This window comes from Acyrthosiphon pisum, chromosome A1, assembly GCF_005508785.2.
Source record: "Acyrthosiphon pisum isolate AL4f chromosome A1, pea_aphid_22Mar2018_4r6ur, whole genome shotgun sequence".
Taxonomy (NCBI): Eukaryota; Metazoa; Arthropoda; class Insecta; order Hemiptera; family Aphididae; genus Acyrthosiphon; species Acyrthosiphon pisum.
In genome coordinates, this window is record NC_042494.1 from 6,138,163 (window position 1) to 6,162,067 (window position 23,905).

At 26.3% G+C, this 23,905-nt stretch overlaps 1 protein-coding gene across 7 annotated transcripts in view; it reads left to right on the forward strand.

The window, feature by feature from the left end:
* Positions 1–23,905, forward strand: part of LOC100165930 (small conductance calcium-activated potassium channel protein) — a 398,891-nt gene that overhangs the window by 52,089 nt on the left and 322,897 nt on the right. For 5 of the 7 annotated variants that reach the window (XM_029486560.1, XM_029486561.1, XM_029486558.1 and 2 more), the window contains exon 2: positions 13,498–13,760. The exons of the other annotated variants lie outside the window; for them this stretch is intronic. The gene's annotated coding sequence lies outside the window, so the exon portion shown is untranslated. The remainder of the gene's footprint in view (positions 1–13,497; positions 13,761–23,905) is intronic. 7 annotated transcript variants of the gene reach the window in all.

Below are 23,905 nucleotides of genomic sequence, written 5' to 3' on the forward strand. Positions count from 1 at the left end.
GTATCTTCTTGGTGTATTGATAAAATAGTATTATTATTTTTCATTTGAATAACATTGAACATTTATATTTTAATTTAATAATAAACTCAATGTGTTTAAAATTATTCATTCTATGTATATGCCTTGTGAAAGCAGCATTCGCTGCACCCGTGCGCACGCCTATGTTGCTTAGTAATTATGTACACGATATTTTTATGAAAAAAATGCTTTGATAATTATCTTTAAAATGGTTTCTGGTAAATAATTGCATACAAATTCACAGCATTTGTAACAATTATTGGTAGTATGAGGATAAGAAAAACGAGTACCTACCTATTTTACGCAATACAAATGTTTGACAAAATCGATATTATTTTTTTGGTTTAACCCCAAAAACAGATAAATGTAAATACATCGCATTTTCACCATATATTTACATTAAATTTTATTTTATTTAATTATAAATAAGCGTAAATATTTAATACCAACCTTAGTATAACGTTTCCCATAAGTAGTTCATACTGTAAACAAATTCTAAAAAATACAATGAATTATACATTATTGTAAACGATTTTTTTTGTAGATTTTTGAATAAATATATTAACGAAAAATAACATTATTAGTTACTTATTTTATAGTAATTTTTAAAGAAATAGGCGGGTAATTCAAACGTTGAACTTTATTATTATATATTATATTCACAAAATATTTTAAAATTTTTTAGTATCGGCAAAAATTAATTATACACTATTATTATTTATGACTAATAATTGTATAATAAATTACTATGAATGGAATATGAATATATCATAAAATATCCTTAGAAATAGAGACTGGACTGACACGTCCTTTTCGCTCAGTATCACTTTTCGTATGCCATAATTTATCATTGATTATTGATTATTGAATAATAATTATTCAATTAAAATTTAACACATCCATTACAGTAACTTAAACAATGACGAGATACACTCAAAGCCTGCTATAAAACAGAGCGACTATTTCATTTATATTTTTAAAATTAAACTCAATCTTATACAGGTGACTTTTTCGTTATTGGAGCTCACCCCCGACATTTATAGATTAGTACTTACATATTATTTAAAACATAATTTATTTTTCTAATAGACTATATTAGTGATAATTCCTAGATTTATTTTTTATTTTATTATTATTTATACATCATACTTAAGAACTAACCTAATACTTTATAATATAACAAGTAAGATTATAAAGTCGACATTTTATTTTAAATCATGGGAGCTTACGAAGTAGATATAGGTACACCCCAGGAATTTAAAACATCGAAGATATAATAGATTACGCTTATTTATTTATTTGTCCAGACGTGACAAATTTGTTATTTGTTTATTTACAAATAAGACTATAAGAGGTGACCACAAGTTGTTTTTCATTTGTCATCCTGACAGCATTATCCATGTAAGCGGATACTCAATAGAACCAACTAAACGAATCTTGTGGAAAATCGTTACTCCGAAAGTGTTCTGTCATAAATTTCGATAAAGAAAAATATTGAAAATATATTTGTTATGAAAACTGTGAAGTAATTTATTCTTTTAAGATTCGTATTTTACAAATAAAACATAGCTTATTTAATTAGGAATAATATTTTTAATAAATTTAAGTTGGTATAACGTGATGTAAAAAAATAAACGTCAAGTTAAAATTGCATATTATGTTCTGTATTTTAAACAATTTTAAAATTTACTTATAAAATATATAATATGTATTTAATACTCACTCAGCAATATTAGTTTATTTTTTCATTGTTTTTTCTAAAGTGCTTTGTATAATAATATGTTACTAGTTATAAACATACGTTTTTGTTACAATTAAAAAGAACTTTCGTCTAGGTATGTATGTGTAAAATCCAAAGAAACTTTTAAAATAACAGCGTTTATTACTTAACCTTTTTCGATTGGGACCAGCTGCCGTAAAGGGCATTACTAAAAAAATACACACACGAACATTGATAAATTCTTATTTTTCAATACAGAGATTACTTATCTTTAGGTTATATATAGAACAAACTTACGAACTAGGTTATAGAATTGATCTATTTTTTCCTACAAAAACTTTGGTGAACAGTAAAAAATGGCTATAAACATTTAATGTATATCATAATATAAGGATCACAAATGGATATTTATAGAACTCAACCATATTCATATTTTAACGATAGTAAAAAATTATTAAATCATTAGTATTATTGTAGTTTTAATTTTAAGAAAATTAATGTGTTCCAAAGTTATCATGTAATACAATGCACGTTTTCGGCTATTTAACAACAAAATATGGGCATAGTCACACAGACAAGCAATTTTGGCCGACACGATAATATAACTAGCAATTATTATTGTTATTCTGTATTCACAGTTCACACAAACAATACTTACTTTAGTGTTCAATGTTATACAGTAGGTCTTAGCCCCCCTCCTGACTACGATTTAGCCCCCACAAAAAAATATTCTTTATTAATTAGATTTAAGCCACCTATGGGTTGTTTTAAATTTATAGTTTTTTTAGGTTGGCTGTATCTTTCCTCCAAAATTTTAATTCTAGTTGCACCTATGATGTTATTGTTATCAATTGTTAATAATTCTGAAAATCCAATTAATATTTTATTCATACGCAAATAATCATGTTCACCTATAAACACTAATATTTATTTTTTGTTATTAATAAGTAAAAATTTGAATTTATCTATTTTATTATCTAGATAATAACGTTTTATATTTATCTTTATCTAGATAAATAAAAATATTTTTATCTTTAACTGTATCTAGATAATTTTTTATGAAATTATTTGTATCTTATCTAGATATCTTTTTATGAAATTATCTGTATCTTATCTAAATAATTTTTTTATCATCTGAGCTCAACACTGTTTATGCATTCCTAAACGGCTGGACCGATTGCGATGAAATTTGGTACAGAGACAGATTAGGTTACCTTTGGTTTTTTTTTATTCATTGGATTTTAGTACGATTAGGTTAGGTTAGGATTTTGTATTAATTGATCATATTAATCCACCTTAGGTTGAATTAAGTAAAAACGACAAACTTGGTGAAACTTTGATACTTAAGAGTTAAATTATACACTTACGTACAACCATCACGGACAGGTAATCACCGTAGGTTGATTGCCTATCTAATAATATACTGCTGCGAATCTCACGGACAACGACGGTCGAGATGGCTATACAATATAATATAATTTACACTTAAAAAGACATTGCTTCCTAGTGTGTTCCACCTTAAAGGAGTTAAAAAATCAGAATTTTTTTTCCGGGCAACGGAAAATTTAAGATAAGTTTTGAACACCATACACCGAATATTAAATAACGAATCGAACAAAGTTTGAGTCATATACAGATGGTACATTTAACGCAGTGCCGTAGCCAGGGGGTGGGCACTGGGGGCACGTGCCCCCCCTCCGAAATTTTTTTTAGCTTGTTTTATATTATATATTATATGTTTGATAAAAATTAAAAGTTAAGGCTGTCGAAGTGAACCATTTTGAAGTGGTCGGATTTAGGAAATATTGTACATCCATCCTTAGTACCTACTATATCTATGTGTGTAGTGACTGATCATTAGTGCGTGCGAGTTCCCCGAACGCTTTATGTAATTTAAGATAAACGACGGCTAAGATTCTTGAACCCCAGTAAAGTACATACGCGCAGTCACGTCACTATATTTTGTGATAAAAAAATGTTCAACTTACATGTGCCACAAAACTCTCAAAAAGTGGAAGACAAATTCACCCAGTACCAAAAGCCCTTTTGGCTATTTTAATTTTGAAAAGTTATATTTGAATTCTTTAATCTCTTTTCTAGATTATGTAGGAAATGAATCTATGATCTGTAGTATTGTTTAATTAATATTATACTACCAGGGTAATTTTCTTTTTTTTTTTTTTAAAAATTCACTTTTAATTTTGAATTTACTAAAAAAAAAAATCGCTTCCACAAACACACAAAAAGCAGAGAAATTGTTATATTTTAACATTGTTAAATTCTAATATAGTCTTGTATTTTTGTTAGTAAATTTTAATAATAATCGAACCAAAAATAGAATGTTTTATTTACAACACATTTTGATATAGGTAGTGATAATAATATTGATGAATACATTAACGTAAGGTTTACAATAATATTAATACATTGTTAGGTATATTAAAATGTAGCCAATGTATGTACCATAGGTAGGTACTTGTTAACATAAATATAATATAGTCATAGAACGAGTAGTAGATACACTTTATGAACAAAGGGGTCATAATTAGATATTCTAGCTTTTCAGAGGCTAGAGAAAAAAATTAAGTGCCCCCCCCCAACATTTTTTTCTGGCTACGGCACTGATTTAACGGGCAACAAAGTGCATGGGATCAGTCAGTTTTAAATAAATAACTTAATCTCGCATTTAAATAATTAATATAATATCCTGATTCTTTTATCTTCATGAATTATTATCGATATTATATACAGATTACAGATAAAATAAAGGTCTTTGCTGCTTACGCCCTACATGAATTATAATATTATGCATGTTGTAGATTTTCTAAACATATCTGTTGCCACTTAAAACAGTTGTTTAATCGTTATCGCTACATTATCTACCTTACAATATTATTAATTACCTATTATAATATTGGTTATATTATGTATTATGTATAATTATTGTATTATAAAATATATTATTATGTTGACTTTGAATTATAGTTTATATCGCAGCGGCGGCATGGTGGTTGGTGTATATATATATTGTAGATATATACTATAATCACATATTATGGGGTAAAATCATTTTTTTCTTTCTTACCCCTGAACAGACAGAGAAAATAAACAATAGTGTTCGTCTTCTCGAGTGGTGTATAAAATGTTTTGCTTTTAAATTAGAATTAAATACAATATTTCTTAATAAAAATAAGAATTTTAAAAGAAACAGTATTATTTGAATCAAATATTTTTTTTTATTTAGTTTTTAATTAAGATAACTCAAAAATATAAAAATATTTTAAATAATTAAAATAAACAATTCAAATTAATTATATTTTCGTTTGCTATCAGTTGATTGTCATAGCCTTGGCTTTGTTTTCTGCATATTTTGATTATCCACTTCTAAAGTAGGTACTTCAATGCGATAATTAATTTTGGTCGTAGTATATGATCCCTAGTCAATAATAATACATTCGTGAATCACGGTTAATCGAATAATGTTAAAGTCTTCTTAATCAATAATCATTGATCAACCGACCGCCAGAATGAATATTGTTTAGATTAATGGGTCAGGTATGTTTATTGGAAATGAAAATGTTTATATTAATATATTTTACCTAGCAATATTTTATCATACAATCGAGATATATTATCCTAAATTGAAGGGTAAATTCTGGATGATCACATCTACTATTTCTAACCATAGTGTCCGTAGTTATCATTAGAGTTATTATTTTCTTATTTTAATCATTCAATGCGCGTTTAATATAATATATTAAACTCATTGAATATTATTCAGTTTAATTGAATTTACCATGATATTTTTACATTTAATTGTACCTATTAAAAGAAAGTGTTTGTAAAGCGTATCAGTGCCGATTTTCAATATAATATAGGTATAAACGTGTTACGTTAAAATTATTTTAGAATTTACACATAAATTCAAGTAAAATTTAATAGTTAGGTATATATTTTTGTGGTAGAATTATAAAGAATATGAAAAAATTAATTATTTTCTTTAGAAATATTTTTTTAAATATAATTTTGAAAATTAATTATCTTACAATATGTTAAAATTGTATTTACATTGGATAGTTTATACATTCAGATTTTTAAATAAGAGATTAAGTTAATTATTTACATCTGAAAATTGTCCGATTGTTTCATACAGATTTAAACCGGGACAGCGGATGACATTGCGTGTTGGACTGTAGTTCGTACATCGCGCGTGTTGGGCATGAATTCATAATGGTCAATGGAAGAGTAGTCTTTAATATATAATTGTATCCATAGTTAAATAACTGAATTTACTGATTCTAATAGAAGTAAAATTTTAAAAATTTATTTAAAATTATAATAATAAGAAACCAATCACTCTGTATAAATAAGTATATTGCATAGAGTATAAACTGACATCTTTAAAGTATACTCAATATAATATATTATAATCATAATAGTACTGAAATCAGAAGTATTTATTATTTTACTGGGAAAATACTACGAACTCAGAATAATGCGTTTTAGGTGTATAATATCTAGAGAAGATAATAAAATTATGTTTATTTCGTCCAATTGTTTTGATAAAATATCCGATTGAAATCGTATAATTGCTAATCTCAAACATTTTTAGTGGCTGATAAATTATAGCTATAATATTTATTAAGCGAGCATAATAATTATTGTTTAAAATAACAAAAAATCAATTATATATAATTTCAAATATATCTGATTAGCTGACCATTTTATATCCACTATTCGATCTCTGTTATATATGTTTATTATTTTTTTATAATGATTAATATCATTGTGAAAATCAAAATAAATTTTAATTTACTCAAATACTGTTATTAAAACTAAATTAAAAATAAAAATATCCAAGTACCTATTCGTCGAATGATAGTTTAAAATAATCCGTGTTCAAAGGTTGTAAAATATTCAATTATTTTTTATGACGGTTTTAAAAACCTTTTGTATCACGTTTATGATCTTAAATATTTTGTTTTTTTCTCGATTTAGGTTGTAAATGCACAGAAATGATTTCGAAATTATTTATCATTTTACGAGCTGATCATTCGCGTATTTTGCTTTATTATGTGAGTAGTTTCTTTCGTTTAATTTTGCAGTCAGTACACCAAGGAGTGGAATTTTGTTATAAGCCCATTGTGCGTTTGTACACTGAGACATTTGACTGGCCATAAATGATGCAATGTTGAATTGTAATAAACAGTATGCGCATATTTATTGCTTTCAAACCGTAGTATTCATCAGATGATGGCTGTCTACCTCGGCGAAGAAACTTTCTTGCAGCCGTTCGCATTCTTTTGAATGTTGTTGAGTTCATATTGCTATCATGACTATAATATTACCGACCTCTACTCAACTCGCTTCTAATTAAATTTTAAAATGTTAAGTGCGTCTATATAGCTTCAGATGCAAGTTTTATAATATCAATATTTTTTTTTATCCTAGATATGTATTTTAATATACAATATATATTGGAAAATGTGTCTGTGATATTTATCATTGTTGGTAATTTATATAACATGAGTCACGTGCACAAACGCATCAAAAACTTAAACATGATAAAGATCAAAGTAAGCATATAAAACAGTAAATATACGTAGATCAGTGTTAGACATTAACAGTTTACATCTCTTTCGTATTAGTCAAAGTTATGAGCTTTACAAAGGTCTTTGTCTAAACTTTTTCTACAGATCTATTGTAACTATACGTTGTTATAAGGGCTTAGGAAAATTACTAATTATTAGTAAATTAGACATTTGAATGTTTTTTATTTGTACACAGAATGACTAAATATTTTTGAATTCTTCATATACTATAAAAATGAAATAAGGATAATAATAATTATACATATACAAAATGTCAAAATTACTGTTAGAAATATTAACTTTATGTAAACAATTAATACATATTATGTAAAAACAAAAAATTATTGCAATAAGTAATATTATGTAAAAAAAATTGTGTCAAATGTCAGCCAATGGCCCATCGCTGCCGAGGCTTATTAGTTATTTCTATAAAATAAAAAAAAAAATATTGATGTTAATTATATTATTTTAATTTTCATAGTTTTAAGCGATGAATGAATTCATCTTGGTATATGTTTTTAACAATTTTTTTTAGTCTGAAAATACTTTTAACAACAAAAAAAAAAATGATTTAATTTTTAATATTTGAGTGTGGTTCTCAGGTAGAACATTTTATGTAGTAGAAACCTCTTGGGTGGAAGAAGAGGTGGATATATTCAGTACTCTCAAAAAATATTTAGAAAAAAAAAATCCATAAAACCAGTAAACATAAACATTTCAGTCTTACTGGTATAAAGTTTTCATGTTTTTTTGTGATAGCGACAACAAATTTATAATATCTTAGAACCGTGCAACCAACATCAAAATAACTAAAAACAGTTTTACTGCAGAATTGTTCCAATATCAAAATGTTAAGGAAAAATTATTTAATTTTAAAGTCGCTATCAATATCCAAACATAATCCGGGCAGTTACTTTTTTCTCTCTTTCTTTTATCATATCAAACTGCAGTTTTTGATAAAATTGATTTTGCTTTTTTCACCAAATTTCTACCTGGGTACCTAGTTCTACCTAACTGAAAAATTAACACCTGTTTAGACTCTTGAAATTTTCAAAATTGTTGGCTTTTTCTGTGTTAGACAATTTTGTTTTTTTTTTTAATATTAAATCAAAACCAAACGACCTTAGATACTAGATACTTTTAGTAAATGTATATATGATAATTTTCTATACAAGATACGATTTTCTAAATATTTTGACTCTTTTTAAACAATTTACTGACACTTGAAAATTTCAATTTTTTTATTTTTCTTTAATTGTCGGTAAAAATGAATTTGCTTGATCAAAAAGTTTGAATATCTTATACGAAGTATCTCATAAATTGTTTATACACCAATTAAAAAATATCAGAAATACATCGTTACGATTTATTTTATAAGGATTTGAAGTTAAAATTATGGCCAAGTTGATAAAAATAATTCTAATTTAACACATCCATTATAGCAGGGGTCGTCAACCTTTTGTCATTTTCCAACAAGTGGGCTAGATTAAACATTTTAAATACCTGCTGATTGATCACTATTTGTTTAAGTGTATTGTTTATATTATTACATGCAGCATAATATTATTACTTTATTATTTCACCATATAAAAATTGTATTTTTCTTCGTTAATAATTACTTTACTTTGTATACAAAGCGTAAAACTGTGTATAAGTCTTAAACTTTATGATTTCGCATGCACGATCAACGGATATTTGTATGAATAATTTTTAATACCATCGCCCAATATTCCCCCCAAAGATCAACCAATCCATCACGACCCCTTCATTATAATGACCCATTTAAAGTATAGTAGACCTGTACTCACTTGTCCAACTTTTTTTTATACCTTATTAATGGCAATGAGTATTTTTTTCAGAATCAGTACCACAACGTGAATTTGTTATTAACTTATATAATAAAAAAATATTTTAACAGCCTAATGATTAAATGGCTCCAAAAAGATAACAAAAACAAGTTTTCCAGAATTATTTTTTAGAGTTAGCCAAACTACCAACTTTGGCTTTCCTTACCGTTTTCGGTACGCCCCTGAGAAAGTATGTAAAATATTACAATTTAAAAATGCTCATTTATCACAGAATGAAATATTGTAAGTATATTATAAATAATATTTTTTTTTTATATAAATTAGTTAGGCAGCTATCGTGATTGATTTTTCAATAATAAATGAATTCTAGATTTGCGAAGTTGTAATTTTATTAGTATTTTGTACAATGTTTATCTTCATATTTTCTTGTATTTTATTAATATTACTCGGCAAAAGATCCCACAAATTACAATAGCTATCCAACTGAAAAATTTGACAAAAATAAATAAATAAATAATAATAAAGTTAAGATGTCATTAAAAATACATATTAGGGATCTATACCCACTCAACAATTAACAACCAAATTCACAACAATAAAATCCTAACCACAAACAATAACGAAAATTCTGGCGTATATAAACTAATACAAATTTAAGATGCAATTAATTATATTATATTGAACAAACAGAAATTTAAAAACAAGATACTATTATAGCAGAAATCAAACTTACGAGATCGAAACCTAAATAAAATTTTGCAAAACATAAGATTATAAGATAATAACCAAAATATACATTTTAACATAGAAATAGATCTGACAATTTGTATTTAAATTATTTAAACACTATTACCGTATATCATATATGCACAGTAATAAGTACATTTCAATTTTTAAATTTTAAATAATAAAATGATATTCAATTTTTTAATGTAGTGCTTACTATATTTAATTTAGATTTTTATGTTATAATATTTTAAAGATTTTATCCAAAATGTTAGTACTTTTGTTAAAGCAAAAAAAAATTAATTAAATGAAAAAAAGTAGTTGTTCTAACTCAGTATAGGTAAAGGTAATAATCAAAGTTAAACGGGTACTTACTATTATTTGAAAAAGTACTGGGTTTTATACTTGTATGGTACATTTATATCTATATATTTAAAAAATTATATTTTCGTTATACATATTTGATCAAATTTATTTATTTTTTCTAATTAGTCTTTTTATAGATACAAGTCAGTATTGGACGTTTGATTTATATTTTTAATTACACTTTTTTTTTGGTACCTAACTAACAAGATACTGATTAATTTGATCAATTAATTACGAGTTTGTTTTTTAAAAAAAAAAAGAAAGAAAAACGATTATAATAAATTATAAAGAAAATAAAAGTGGGTAAATAAAGAGACCAATTATGAGATAATTGAAAACACTTTCCAAAATCGAATATAGCACTTTGACATAATTTATACATTTTCTGATGGAGATTGGAACATAAATAATAATAATAATAATAATAATAATAATAATAATAAAAATAATAATCTATTACACTTAAGTTTAAAGTATAAGTCTAATCAAAGGGTGTCAAACTGTATTGTGCATGCATGTTCTCAATCTTCAATCAAATGTGTTTTACAGTAAATGGAATATTTTAAATTTATATTTATTAACACTGACGCCTAATTTTTTTATTAAGATGGATGAAAATCATCCGTTCGGTGTTTATAATAGTTGTATCATTGATAATTTTATTAATTCGTGTGAACTGTATTTTTTTCTTTGGTAACATGCCATTGAAATTGCCTATTGATTTTGTCCCCTTTTAAGGGTCTTACTACTGTATATCATGTTTTTCTAGTACAATAATATAGTGCATTTTGTGTAATCTAGGTCAGAGTTTAATGGTGCGTTAACTATTTCAGGAAACATTGAATTTCTGTTTTTTTTTATATATATTTATTGGAGTATAATTATATTTATTGGGTACCTACCTACCTGTATTATAATTGAAAACGGGTAGAACAAATAACAATAAAATATTATTTATTTGCAATAGATTAGAAACTAATTATACCATATAAGAATTCAATAATAATCGTTAATAATTATTTTGTATACAAAACATTATCATGCAAAGGTAGTGCTATTGCTGGGTGGCTTCTTCCCTCACATTTGTGTTGGTTATTTATGTTTTTATTCTTGTAGCATATATTTTTATTTTGCTCCAGGGCACAGATTGTATATTTCTAATAAAAAAGATAAAAATAAAATTATAATGTATTAATAGCTACATAGGTATGTGGTAGCATTTCCAAAAATATAATTGAACGATCCATTTAATGAGTTATTGTTTGGAAATGAATAGTCACAATGTTATAATTGGAAAGGTGTATTAACCTTTATTTCTGAATAATATTTAAAACTTTTCATTTTCCATACCCAAAATTTGCAAAAATTAAAACTAACAAGCTATATATTATTCATTTATTTGTCCGTTTTCAGTGAAACCAATAACATTGACCTTATCCAAACCAGGACCTACAATTTGTTTGTCATAAATATTCTTTCGATGATATTTTATAATGTTGAATTAATATTTTTCAATTGAAAAATATACTTATTGATATTATACACTATTATACACTTAATATATATAACATTATTGAAAATAGACTATTTAAAATTTTAACTAACATTGAACTTATATTTTTATGCAAATTAAAACCAATTTGATTATTAACTCAAAATATTTTTCGTTAAAAGTGATTTTCAAATAATTATGGTCATATTATTGCGCTTCTAAAGAATATTACGTCATAATATTATTATTACGATTTTCAATATAATAGGACGTATTATTTGGTATATAATGTGTAAATAAATAAAATGAAAATATTGCGAATTATTAACAACAAGGCATCGTGTTAAAAATGAGCTTAGAACGTGAGATTAGGGATTACTAAAAATATAATAAACTTCAATTATCCTGCATGCCTTTTGTTTTTATGTTATTGACGTCGTATAAATATTATACGAATTATGAGATATTATTCCGTCAAGCCCTCGTCATGTGGATTTATACCTGTCCTGGGTTTTCTTTCAATTTACTCACATTTAGTGAATACAATACTTTCGCGTCATAATATTTCCCTACATTATCCATCAGATGTTAAGAGGTTTGCTTGACGTTAATCTTAGAGCCATAAACACTATCAAACCATTTGTTTAAATTATTGCTATTTTAATTTTTAAATAAACTTAAATAAACTAATTTTAACCAGCGGTGTATATTTAAATATTTTAGACATTTTCAAGGAGAGTTAATGTGTGGAATACCGCCCCACCGTTGTGGGTGGACTTAGATTGTTTTTTTTATATGTTTATATATTAATTGTGCCTATCTATACTATGAGTAATAATAATAACGTTTCAAATAAACATTGGATAAAATAAAAAAATAGTTGGTGTATAAACGCAATTTAGGTAACTACCTATCCCTGTATATGGTATAATTTTTGTAGGGGAGTGAGTAATTATATTTTTTTAAATGTATATTAGCATTTAATAATTAATTTATAGCACTGATTGTGAACTATAGTAATATAGATTCCATGTCAACTTTGACGATAACTAAAATGTTTCACATTTAATAAATTGATTGATATGAATTGTATAAACGTTATTTTTAAAGTATTTAAATACATTTTACCACATACAATTATTCTTGGAGTTCCGTCAAAATGTTGTAGACTGAACAAAATATATGACTAAATTGCATAGCCTGAAATATTTATAAAGGTAAATGCTCTTTTATTTGATTTAAGAATCACAGGAGCACCATAATTGTTATAAATCTCTCTAGTAAAAAAAAGGTAGGTACACAAAAAAGTATCGACATTTTTATTTCAGTGAATTAGATTTCTGTAAGCAACTAATAAAATAAAATAAACAACCCAAAAAGAAATACAGTTATGAGTAAGTATTAAAGAATTTATTTTTAGTTTTTATGGATTTACTATTTTTATAGCATGATTTAGTGGGTGGTTGAGCAGAGCAAATATGGGGTACCTATAGTTAAATTTTGTGGTATTTTCACTGCAATAGTAAAAAAATATATTAATAATTTATATTTACTTATTATACGAAGAGATGTTTAACTAGGTATAGTTACCTATATATGTTTAGTTTTATGATCAATAACTTTCCGAGGTTTACAGTGCATTATGTATTTTGTGTCATATGTTTAATTCGACGTACATCAGTGACCCGATAAATTTCACATCTAAACGGTGCTTTATCTGTCTGCATACCCGCATGTGTTAAGTAAATTTTAATTTCAATTAATTAATTGTTTTAGGTAATATCGCATGAAAACGGTCGTTCTAGTGTTATGTAAAAGCGCATATATAACTATTGTGGTGAGCCCGAGTACCTAATGTACCAACGCACTTATGCCGTCTGTGGTTGTTCGCTTCAATGGTTCAAAAAAGTGTGTTAATTCACCGTCTTCCGCTTACGCATTTCTGTGACGTTAGTGCGCGAGTAAAATCTAAAGCAGGGATCCTCGGAAAGGCACAGGACTTTTGTACTTCCTATTTACGTACATTTTTCAACGGCATAGTAAGTTTTTTGTACAATTAAAATTATATTTGTACGATTATTATGATAGCTAATAAATAATGAGAAAACGAACCTGTGATGTTGTGACAGTTATTAAGTGAATTAACTGAACAGCACAATTTATTGCTAATTTTTTACCGTTTGCTTAGAAAATGAAACCCGATTGGGCCTTTTAATTTTTTTTACCCGAAAAAACAAGAAAGCACGAGAAGATTGCATACTAAAATTATAGTTGCTTAATGAATCAAAAAATAATTTACAATTTTTCAATGTTACAAAATATGCAAGGGTTGTAAATTGTTATACTTATCAGCGATCGCAGAGGATCAATTACCACCTAGGTACTTAAACTATAATAATATTTTATCATTTCTTGAGAAAAATGTTATATGTGAGTATGTGACTGAGTAGGTATCCATATATCAGATACCGACCTAGTGCCTAAAATATAAACAAATTAATAAATTTGTAATTGGCATTTGTAAAAAATTAGACATGTAATACAATTAAAAAATTGTAAGATGAAAATTAATTTTTAAACAATCCAACAGGTCTTACGTTGGTGCGTAATCGCATTAGACCTGTACCTGGTACCTTGATGCACAATGCTTCATTATGTCAATATTGTACTATTGAAATGAATAAGTAAAAATAAATAAATAAATAATGTTTACGATAGATACTAGAAAAATTGACCCAACGCCCGTGTTGGTGGTGACGCTGTAACGATAAAAGGCAAACCGTAAATTGAGTAGGTAGTCAAGGCGATTGGCGTTTGTCCTCAATAAAGTGTTTTATTTTGATATATTATTGTATGAAGGCACTGATAGTCACTAAATAAGAGCAACAAGCTTAGCTATAAGGCAGTAGATATTTCGCATTCGTAATTCACTACCATATAATATATTGGTTGACACAGACAGGATGTCTTCCAGTGATGGTCCTCGTACACACCCACCCACTTACTAGGTAAACCTAAGAATTCTGCAGAATATTCGATATTACGATAGTCAATATTATTGCTATAAAAATAATATTATATGAATAATTCTTTAAAATTCAATCTATTATATTAAAACGACAACGTTTAGTAAAATCATGTCCATATATTAAAAGTTATATTTTATCGGATTACTATTATTTATAATAGATTTTAAAACAAAAAAAAGTTAAAGATGTGCAACTGTAGCAGTTTTAATGAATGTTTTATGTTAAATTATAATTTATTAACACAACCACTTTTGGGTTTTAAAGAGGAAAAGTGATGTGTTTTATGTATAAAAAAATATACTCGTCATGGAAGTCCCGATAGTGTCACGCACGGCGTATAAAGCTCGTTGCATCTCGAGAGAATTATTGCGTGTGATTAAAGAGAAACAAATGCTAATATTTTTGTCGTAGTTAACTATATAAAACGGAAAAATAACAATAAAATATAAGAGGTAGGTACTTAATGATGAGAATGGTGAAGAATAAATAGATAGATAAACATATATATTTTTCAGTTAAAATATTATGAGTTATGACTAGATACCTAAATAAACTTGTATCGTTTACTTTTTACTACCCATATCATAGTAACGTTGACAAACTAACTTTTTTTCATATAATTCCTCCAGATAAATACAAATTGACATAGACTATGTTATATAAATGTCCGGAACTGTTGTTGTTATGACTTAGTTTTAGATACAAAATAGTGAATATTTTTCTCCGCAGTACTCCATATGCAAATGAAAAATATAGGCAATTTACTTTTGATGGACGTTATTTAACCTTTTGATTTCACATTATTTACGAAGCAAAAGAAGTGAATTTGTAAAATTATTAAATATCTCATTAAATGATGTTGAAAATTCAATGAATAAATTATTAAGTAATATAAGGTGAGCCCCGGGAAAATAATGACGTTTTAAAAAATCTCAGTCAGTTATTATTAAAAAATTTTGAATGTTTATTTTTACAATAATTACGTATACATACTCGTAAATACATAATGCAGCCTTAAATAACAGAACTTTTTTTTTCAATTCATAGACGAAAAAATGTTGATTTAATGGTAGCTATTTAAATGTTTTCTAAGCACCTCTTATGGAAAAACTTTGATATAGGTACTATATTTGAATGATAAATTCTAAAATATCAGTTAACATTAATTATATATGATAACAATTATAAAGATTTAGAGGTATCACTAAACTACACAATTTACAAAAGTGGTTTTAAGATTATTTGTTAAATACATACAAACACACAAATCGTATGAACATTAAGCCCTAGAGTCTCACTCAAAATGTACAAAGAAACAGGGACTGGAACCGAACCTAAAAGAACCGGTTCTGGAACCGGAACCTTTAAAATATTAAGAACCGGAAAAGGAACCAAAACCTTTATTTTAATATAATAAAGTACCGGAACTGAACCGGAATTTTTAAATTAAAAAGGTACTTTAAGGTTAAAAAATAAAATTATTTTATTTATCATATTTAAAGGTATTACGGTTTTGTGTATAACCTATGTATCTATGCTGTATTATGAGTTTTCTAATATTTCTCATGCCTCAATTAACCTAACCTAACCTCAATTATACCCACATTCTGGATGACTATTTGAAATTATTATACTTTTTGGTATCAAAATTATCTGGAACCGGAACCTAAATTATTTGAAACCGGTACCTTTATTTTTTTTCATCAAAGAACCAGAACCGAACCGGAATCGTTATTTTATTTTTGGAGAACTGGTACTGGAAGTCTGGAACCGATACCGATAAATTCAAAAGGTTCCAGTCCCTGCTAAGAAAACATAATATTATGAAAAGTATCAAATCAATAGTAAAGGCACCCATTTAGTTATACTGACATGTTGGTTAATTATTTAGCAACAATATAATCAATATTTTAGTAGGTACTAGTAAAAATTAATGATTCATATTATTTTGATCAGAAAAAAATGTATATGAATATTTAAAAAATATTTTAAAATATTTATTTTTAAATATTTTAGGAACATAAAAAAAAATTACTGTTATGTTGAGATTAATTCTGAGTTATCCATTAATTAATCTTTGAATTCTTTAACCTATCTAGGTTAACATATACTTTACATTAGTATTTAAATTTAGTATAAATATTTGTCTTGCAAATAAAGGATAATATTTAGATTGTCTTAGATTACTTTCTTAATCGATTTTTTGTATGAATATGTAAATAAAAAACAAATTAAATAAATAATCTTCTTTCACGACCCACTATACATATTATATAGGTACTTATAATATACATATATACATAGTGTATATACATGTATACATAGTGACAATGGCATAATATGTTTTATAATTAATAAATAAGTCTTATTAGTTAAAATGGTTTTTCTTTATCGTGAGAACTTTTATTGTTGATGTTAAGATCTCTATGCCGATAAAGTTCAGAAAGTACAAAAGTTTTACACCGGCATCTGTTAGGCTATTTGTTTATATTCAACAACAAACGTTTTGGTTGGACATTTCAGTCGAGTAGGAAATACATGAGCATACAAGGGTCGTATATAAAATGTTATGGATGTTTTTAGTTATGATTTAATAGGAATACTATAAACACTTTTAAGTTTTTTATTTATTTTTTTTTTATAATAATTATATTTACTAAATATTCTTAACCTAATCTCATATAATAAAATTAACAGATAATCTTACGGCATCATGATATATTCTAATAATTACCTTAATTCTATTAATTGGTGCATAGTTGAATTTCCTTCATACAAAAATGGCTTCTTTTGATTTATACTGGTTTGAAATAATAAAAAAATGTATTGAACACATTTGAGGGAAAAGGCTATTTTGATAATATTATTATATCTAATGGAAAACAAAGTTTTATATTTAATTTTTAGTTCATTTAACTATGATCTACATTCTATACTCATATATATATTTAACTTAATATCAATTGTATAAAATAATTATGTAAAGTAATATTTGTATTATTCAATTTAGAAACATATCATATAATATAAATTGTTAAGATAATTAAAAAAAAATAAATGATAGAATATGAAAGTACATATTATAGTTTCTTGAACTATTATATTTATAAATAATAAAATATTTTTTTATCACTCAATTTTTACTTTTAAGTCTTCTTTCATTTACTGTATATATCACAATAATATATGGGTTGCGTTTTTGACTCTATGCGACATATGTTTATTTGATATCCTAATTATGTTTGTATTCTATATTATCTTATAGTTATACATAATATATTGAACTTAGAGTTAATGTTTTATTAGTGTGTCATACAACAACAATAATATATTACTATGTTTAAAAAATACTGATCCACTCGAAATATATGCTTAATTCATTTTATTAGTACTTCTTGGTTCTTAGGATATAATAATTAGGTCTCAAGGGTGCAATGGATGTGACATAAAATTGTCATTATTTATTGAAAAATTTCCAAAAAACTAGTGTAAAAACAATTTAATTTATAACTAATGATCAATTTCTAGATACTCAACCAAATAAATCATCTTTGCGTATAATTGCTTTTAAAATATTTAATAACTTTGAGTCTTGAATGATTTTCTAATTTAAAAAAATAATACTAACGTAACCAGAATAGCTGATTTTTATTTTTTAAATGTTTGTAACAGAATAATAAATGTATATTGTGAATACATATAAGTTAAATTATTAATGAACCCGATTATTATTCCAATAGTAATAACGGTCTAATACTTACAATTTACGTACCTAGGTAACTATAATCGTCTAAAAGCTAAAATATTATATTTAGGTAGGTCAAATAAAATAAAATCTTATGTGCTCTGAGCTTTTTCTATCATAGAGATTCATACTAACCTGTATTTAAAATAACTTTTTTTTCAAACAATAGGTGGGTACAATACATTTTACAATATTTAAATTAGTGATAGGTATATACCTATATTTTTTCTTTATTTTTTCCACCACTCATTGTTATAATAGCTCTTCAGTTTACGCTCCTGGGACTTAATGCATGCTACGAATGCTATAGCTATAATAAATTGTTAATTTTAAACGAATGCGATCGCCCACAGGGCCACGCTGTTGTTCATAATGATGAGTAGAAAGTGAATGTAACCAGCTAATGCAATGAGGCAGAAGCGTATAGGTACATGATATGAGCATACACTAATACGTACACGACCACAATGCCATCGTGGTAGCTGGTACAGTGGTAGGTATCTGTGACAGGCAATTTATGTTGTGTTGGGACTGTTGACGCGGATATTAAATTCACGATGTTATCAATAGCAAACTTTATATCACTATAATATTGTATTTATGTACACGTGGTAACTTCGCACTGCGGTCACAAAATAACCAGAAGGATAAGGATCACTTGATGAGAATTCGAAAATCAGTGAAAAATTTTCGGTATATTATCAGTGTAGCTATAGATATATTTAAAAATAAATATTAAAAATTATCTTTTTCTGATGAAACTGAATCTACGAATTGTTGAAGTTATCATTATGATAAACATTTTATTTTTCAGTGATAATTGATAAACTAAATTTATCTACGATATTTATTGTATCAATAAAACAGGCCTTAATAGGTGTCGGTTGCGACGCGCTCCGTCGCCGGTTTGAACTCGGCCACGGACCGCATTTTTCTTTGGGTAGTCACGGTGTCGGGAGAGAGAGACCACCATCACTCACCCGGGATGGTAGAAACCTACGGGTGCCCACTCAAAAATTAGGCCAAAAAAACACCCACGTGTTCAAAACTTACAGTACCCTCCCCACAGTTCCACAGGCTAATTACCTCAGTAGTTGTCAGAGCATCAACCCCCCCCCCCCAAAAAAAAAAAGCTCTAGTAATATTATTCTATGTTATTCTGTGCTACAGTTGTTCAGTTCAGATTCATATTAATTACGGTGTTCAGAATAACAAACAAATATCAATTTCTCATACACGAACTCACTAATAACTTAGCTAAAACGATCCTCCAAGATGAAATAGGATAATCAATAATTACATTTTTAGATGGACGTGTCAATTTAGACATGTCTTATACATATATTATAATATAATGATTATTGATAATTTGCTAATCTTATTAATTTACATAATGTACGATGTAGAGACAAGGACATCGTAGCTTCTCTAAATTGAAGCATTTTAATAATGGTATAGAATATGAAAAAAATGTAATGATTACAAAAAACAAACAAAATCTTTTCGATAGTGTCGTCGTCTTATTAGAAAAAAAGTTTTTATTTAGTTGTATTTTTTTTACTTTTTAATTTTACAGCTTAAACTAGCTTTATATTTGTTCTTAAATATTTTATTGTTTTGACGTTATTAACTGTCTAAGTTTGGCATTATTGACGAGTATGATCAGTTGTCTGACTACTATTCTGAACTTGGTAACGGTATTTTCTGAGGATTTCGGGAGGATCTCTGGCATATATGATAATATATATTTAGCATGCTATTATGGTGGCATTTGAAATGCATTAGGTTTAAATAATATTGTATAATACAGTCGACTCTCGTTAACTCGAACCTTGATAACTCAAAATTCTCGACATCTCGAACACATTAAATTCCCCTTCAAATAATAATAATACATTGAGATATTGATAACTCGAAATTTTTTAGTAAGTCGAATTTTTTTTCCCCTTGAACTTCGAGTTACCAAGAGTCAACTGTATATACAAAATATTTACTATTTAAACATTTTTGAGCTCAAACAATAATAATTTAATATATAGTGTACAAAACTTAATGTTTTTTGATAATATTTTATAAGTATTAAACTTTAAATAGCGTTCGATTTTTTTTTTTATATAATAATATTATGATTTCTTCGTGTTTATACATAACAAGAATCACGACTCAACTGATTTTAAATATAATCTGAGAATGTAAGCATTGTTAACAGCTGATTGTAGTTGTTTATTTTTATTTTTTTATCCACCATAGTAATAAAAAAAAGCAGTAAAAATATATGACTAAAAAACATCAAGGTACCCAGCTAATATATTATAATAACTTACTATAAATCTGCTTGAAGCAAAATAAATAGGCCGTAAAATAGGTACTTGCTTTTTTACTTTTTAATTTATTTTATTACTTCAAAGTTCCAGGATGTTATTCTTTATAGGTGTATAATAAAACAAAACAAAATAAAATCCTTAAGTTTGATTTATTTTATAAAAAAGTTTAGTAGAATAGAAAAAAATGAAATAAAAATGGATAGATAAATGGTACCAAAATTTAGTGGTATTCGTAGTAGGATATTAAAATAATTTATGTGCTACTAAGTTGAGGTTAATTTGGTATTAAAAGCTATATGAGGTTTATATTATAATTGTTTCTATTCCACTACTAAATTATTAGTAGATCGGTGTAAAAGTGTATCACTTACTTTGTTTAGTTGCAAACAATGTATATAATAATAATTAATAATATAATCTCTTTGGTGTGAGTCGATGCACGGTATTATCATTCGATTTATTTAGTCTACAATATCCTATTTAATATAATAGACTATATTGTGTAATTTTGGTTACCGTTTTATATATTACTTATATTCGTACACCTAACATATTAGATATTGTTTAATAATTTACCTTATTCCTTATTTAGTTTGTTAAAAATATATATTAAACTATTATGATTGGATAAAATGGTGTATCAAGGATATAGGAAAGAATCGGTACGCAGTAATAAAAATAACATAAGTGTTTTTGGATTATAAATATTGAGATGAATATTGAATATATCAATATTAGTTCATACCCGGCGTTTAAATCAACGCAATATAATAAGATTTTTTAGTATAGAAATTAATTAGTGTAGCTTTCAAATGAGTAAAGAGTGGTGACTACTGAGTACTGACTAATGTATGGAGGAGATGAGTTAAGACCGTGTTACGTGGATGTACGACATTGTGCTTCGCCTTCGTCAAATACAGCCTCCTGGCATACTGCTTCAAGAAATCGTGCTGCGTGAAACATCTGTGTGAAACATTTAGTCTGAGAATGAGTCCGTCCGAATAATCCAAACGATCCGAGTAGTGTCTGTAGAGTATTCGAAGAGAGTCCGAAAAGTATCCGAGGAGATAGATGAAAGAGTCGTCTCCGTGCGGGTGTTGAGGATATAAAGCATTGCGAAATTTTTCATCCCCGCTTTGTTGCGCAATATCTGCATTGTCTTGTGTGTTCTTCCATGTAATGTTGGCATGTGTTTTTGATTGGACGATTGTCGTATCATATTACTCATGAATGATCGAGATGCGATTATTATTGCATAATATCCATGTGAATCTAGGTCGCTAAATATTGATTATTGTTGCGTGAAGCCGATGTGTGAATTATGAATTTGTATGATCTAAGTTTAATGAAATGTTAATTTATTTTTATGAATATTTTTATTTCCGTTTGATTTATAACACCGAAATGCACTCGTACAGGACATATGTACTTCTTATCGTTTATTAATATTCTAATGTATACTATTTATATATTACAAAGGTACACGATATTATTTTTACGCCATACAACTATAACTAACCAATATTTTCAAATTATAATTGTACACATCGTATTTATCATGCAAGTTTAAACTATTAGTATATTAAAAAAAAAAATAACTTACCACAGAAATAAAAAATATATTATACAATAATATTTGTATGGAATATTTAATAATTACACACACTTAGCATAACTCAAGTATTTACAGTTGAAGTCAGTTCTCTGTTGAGAAACATTTCGGTAATTTTGCAGTCCTCAAGTTAATCATATCCACATTAAATATATTCGTCGATAGGTATTTTTAATCACTTAAACATTATTTCTTTTTGTATTAAAAATAACAAATCAATACAATATTATTTTTATAACGTTATTTTTAATCTAGTGAACCAACTTAACATGTGCCAATTTAAAACATCGCGTGTGTTTTTTTCATATCATGGAATTAAATAAAAAAAAATCGTTAGTTGTATAATCGATAGCTATCATTTGTGCTTCTATGCTTTATGGTTATACAAATTGAACACAAAATATTTAAGTTATATTGGTTATTTAGTCTAATATTGTGATATTAAATACCTCCAGGGTTCCGTCATTTGTTGATCATTCATTTAACACGAGATATTTATTCAGCACAGTAATGATTTCAGGAATATATAAGTCAATATATTAATGACTTTGATTTTTTATTGTACTGATCATTACCAAACATCTAAATTAGAATTTTTTTTGGAGGTTTCTGTTTTTTTTTTTATGTAGAAGAATTCAGAAATGAATAAAAATCTATGTATTTTGCAAATAGATCACCAATATTAAAATATGTCTATCCTAATGTCTCTTACACTATTTGAAATTAAATCTCAAATGTATAATCCAACTAAAATTAGGAATATAAATATACAAAGTAATTGAAGAATAATATAATATTATATTATCATCTAATGTAAAGATTATAATTTCACTTGTTAATTTTTCTCACATTTTCATCTTGCTAGTATTTTCGTTGGATGACTAAAATTACTTAGATGTTTAGTATAATACATTAAAATATTAATTTTAATAATCATTTAAATTATTTAAAAAATATGTTAATATTAGACAATAGTTTTATTTTTATTTTTTTATTTTGTTTTGAAAAATTGCATAGCATCTCTTCCATACACTTACAATTCACATACTATAAAACAACAATATATTATTAAAAAATCAATATAAATCACTGCAAAAGAAGATTTCGAGTTTAATGTTTAAATACTGAATGCATTTTAGATTCTGAGTGGAACGATGAATGTACTGATTTTACAATGATGTGTGTTTTTTTTATTTTTTTTTGTGTCTGTGTACACGATAAGTAGTCGAAATAATGCTTCGATTTTTAACTTCAGTATCTTGTTCGATTGGAAAGTGAATATCGTTGGTGCATTGGGGAGGTTCAAAATTTAAATTTCCCAGTAGTTTTCAAAAGTGCCAAGAAAAACCAAAGAAATCCATATTTTGTAATTTTTTGAACTTTAAATGCTTATAAAAAAAAACTGTGACTAACGATTTTTAATATTTTTCATCTGCTTTTGAAACAATATACTAGGAGCCTTCTATTAAAATTT